Consider the following 3,569-nt stretch of genomic DNA (forward strand, 5'->3'; position numbering starts at 1 on the left):
AGACATATGTGCTAACTCAGGTTGAAACTGTTTGTCATCTCTGCCAGTGCTGTCATCCTGGATCCTGGGATCCTCATTTACATCATCTGATGCAATCTTTTCTTATGTTGGCCTTCTTTACCTGCATTCTATTCTTCCTTTCTTTTTTTTTTTTTTTTGACAAAATACAATTAAGTGCATTTATTTTTTTTTCACTTTTTTTTTTTTCTGTATTTTTCTGAAGCCGGAAATGGGGAGAGACAGTCAGACAGACTCCCGCATGCGCCCGACTGGGATCCACCCGGCACGCCCACCAGGGGGCGACGCTCTGCCCACCAGGGGGCGATGCTCTGCCCCTCTGGGGCGTCGTTCTGTTGTGACCAGAGCCACTCTAGCGCCTGGGGCAGAGGCCGAGGAGCCATCCCCAGCCCCCGGGCCATCCTTGCTCCAGTGGAGCCTCAGCTGCGGGAAGGGAAGAGAGAGACAGAGAGGAAGGAGAGGGGGAGGGGTGGAGAAGCAGATGGGCGCTTCTCCTGTGTGCCCTGGCCGGGAATCGAACCCGGGACTTCCGCATGCTAGGCCGACGCTCTACCACTGAGCCAACCGGCCAGGGCCAAGTTTATTTTTTTAAGCAAGAGAGAGATGGGAGGACATTGTGGGGAAGGAAGAGAGATAAGCATAAACTCCTAGTTGTGTCACTTTAGTTGTTCATTGATTGCTTCTCATACATGCCTTGATCTGGGGGCTCAAGTTGAGCCTCTCACCCCCTTGCTCAAGCCAGCAACCTTGGGTTTCAAGCCAGCAACCTTGGGTTTCAAGCCAGTGACCCTGGGTTTTAAGCCAGCCACTTTTGGTCTCAAGCCAACACCAATGGGATAATTTCAAAGACCCTGTGTTCAAGCTGATGACCTCAGTGTCTAAGGCTGACAGTCTATCTACTGTTGCAGTCAGGCTTTTTAAAAAATTTTTTTAGAGATTTTATTTATTGAATTTTCAGAGATAGGAAAGAGAGAGAGAGAAAAAAAAGGGGTGGAGGAGGAGCAGGACACATCAGCTCGTAGTAGTTTCTTCTTGTATGTACCTTGACTGGGCAAGCTCAGGGTTTTGAACCATTGACCTCAGCATTCCAAGTCGATGGCTTTATCTACTGCACCACCACAGGACAGTCAAAATACAATGAACTTTTATAGACATTCAGAAGAAAAAGCAACTCGGGTATAAAGAGAAAAATATCAGGGAGGTTTCAGCCTTTTTACAGTGATATTCATTGCCTGAAGATTATAAAATATCATTTACAAAACTCTAAGAGAAAGAAAGAAAGTGAAACTGGAAATATGATAGGGGAAACTAAAGAATTTCCCTCAAAAGTATACCCAAGACTCTCTTATGTGATCTAGCTGTCCTTTTAGTGTAAAGGCAGCAGTCATATTCTCAAGAACTCAAGAACTTAGGAAGTACAGCACTGTTAGACTGAAAAAAAATTGTTGAATGGCAAAGTCCAGCCAACCGAGAGATGAATTCACATAAAGGACTGGGTTAGAGATGAACATTAAATCTAAGACAACTTTAAAATTATGGTTGCAGAACAAATGTGTTAGTTTATCTTGACAATATAAATTTTACTTCTTTTATTTAGGTTATTTAGGATTTTTTTTTAAGTAAAGAAATATTTGCCTGAAGTTCATTAATGAATTCTGGTTTTACTCAATATTTTTTGTATAGTTAAAATCACATAATTCTAAATTCAATACATATTATTTTAGAATAGCATTGTAATTATATCCTGTTATTTAAAAATACTGTTTAGCTAATTATTTCTTTGTCTCCACTAGAAAAATGTAAAATATTTGAATGATATCCATCAAATAATGACTAAACTGCTATTTAGCATTGTGCAGGAGGGCAACAAGGCAAGAAAAGAAGCAGAAACTGTAAGATATTTTTCCCCACTGAGGAAGAAGAAAGGGCGTAGCCACAAAGTGTGGAAAAGTAAAAGATTTATTGAGTACAGCGCATCCCACCCGAGGATGTTCCTTGGTCCCGGGGACACAGAGGCCAGGCAAGTCGCATGGGGTGACCCGCGTGGGGAATATTTTTTTTTTAATTTTTTTTCTTTTAAAGACTTTATTTATTCATTTTAGACAGGAGAGAGAGAGAGAGAGAGAGAGAGAGAGAGAAAGGAGGAGCAGGAAGCATCAACTCCCATATGTGCCTTGACCAGGCAAGCCCAGGGTTTTGAACTGGTGACCTCAGCATTCCAGGTCAACACTTTATCCACTGCGCCACCACAGGTCAGGCGCGTGGGGAATATTTAAATGGACTCTAGGGTGGTTGAGTTAATATGACGTGGTGAAATCTCACTGGCTGACAGACAGTCGTTTTTTCCAAAGGGCCCTTGGGAAGTTTCTTTTGGCGTGTTTGGATGTGGGCAGTTCTAGCCAAGTTCCTGGGTTTGGGTTCCTCATGTGACCTTCTCCCATTGCTGACCACCTCACAGAAACCAGCCACATTTGAAAAAAAAAGTAAAACCTCTTCCTTAATTCATTCTCTTATCTTAATAGGCCTAAGAGCTTCTACTTTTTACTTTCTATGCTTATATAACTTTTGATTTTTTTCCAGTACAATAAACTTATAGGCGGAAGAAAAGATTAAATGAGATAACCATAAGAATCTATAAGATTCTAACAAATTAACTTACTTCTTTATTCACCATCTTTTTTCTATCCCATCCTACCCTGCCTCTCATCCACATTGTCCCTTACAGATGAATGGGCTCCTGAGAGTTAACAGCCTGGAGGGCTGCACAAAGTCAGGCTTTCTTTGTAATGAAAACAGCTCTGAGCAGCTGGGAGCAATTATTTCAGACACCACACTCACAGTGAAGCCCTTCTTTCTCTCCCAGAGTGTTTTGAGAAGGGCATGTCATCACTGAGCTACATTGAGCTAGAGTGTATGAATGCTAGAGTAGCAATCCAGTCATCCCTATTGGGGCTGAGGGAGTTGTCCTATAGCACCTTTTGTGAATAAAGCACATTAAAATAAAGATATGAGGAATGGCTTTATGCCCTTAAAAGCCACTTTTTTTTTTTTTTCAAAAAAGGATCTGCCTATATTCCCATTAAGTCCTTAGAGACACTTGGGGTGGATTAAATTTTCCTCAACTATAATCTAATGATTATCATAAAATTATTATGCCCCAAGATCTTTCTCTTTTTAAAAATTGTGTTTTAATTTTTATGAAAATAATCATGTACATAGTTTAATGCTGAATAGCTTATGTGGAAAAAAAACCCAGTTTATTGTTCTAACTTTCCTATCCTATGTGTTGTAGTAATATAATGTTATAGTAATTAAATATATAGAAATGTAAGAAACAAAAATATGGAAGAATTATTAAAGTAATTAAAATATAATATTAAAAATAATTAAGGAAATTAAAGTTATGCCATCTGGATAGGAACTAATATAGTGGGTGCAGATGTGATAAACAGACTCTGACTTTCGAGCAGGGCCCAGTTAGTGTGTGTGTGTGTGAAGTTATACATAGATAAGAAGTGGCTTGGTGTCATAACTCTGTAAATTAATGTAAA

The 3,569-nt window shown here is 39.9% G+C and overlaps 1 non-coding gene across 1 annotated transcript; it reads right to left on the bottom strand.

Annotated features, from left to right (window-relative positions):
* Positions 1–517: 517 nt before the first annotated feature.
* On the bottom strand, positions 518–593 carry TRNAA-AGC (transfer RNA alanine (anticodon AGC)). The gene has a single exon. It is a non-coding gene; the product is annotated as a tRNA-Ala (tRNA).
* Positions 594–3,569: the final 2,976 nt, after the last annotated feature.

Source organism: Saccopteryx leptura, chromosome 2, assembly GCF_036850995.1.
Source record: "Saccopteryx leptura isolate mSacLep1 chromosome 2, mSacLep1_pri_phased_curated, whole genome shotgun sequence".
Lineage (NCBI taxonomy): Eukaryota > Metazoa > Chordata > Mammalia > Chiroptera > Emballonuridae > Saccopteryx > Saccopteryx leptura.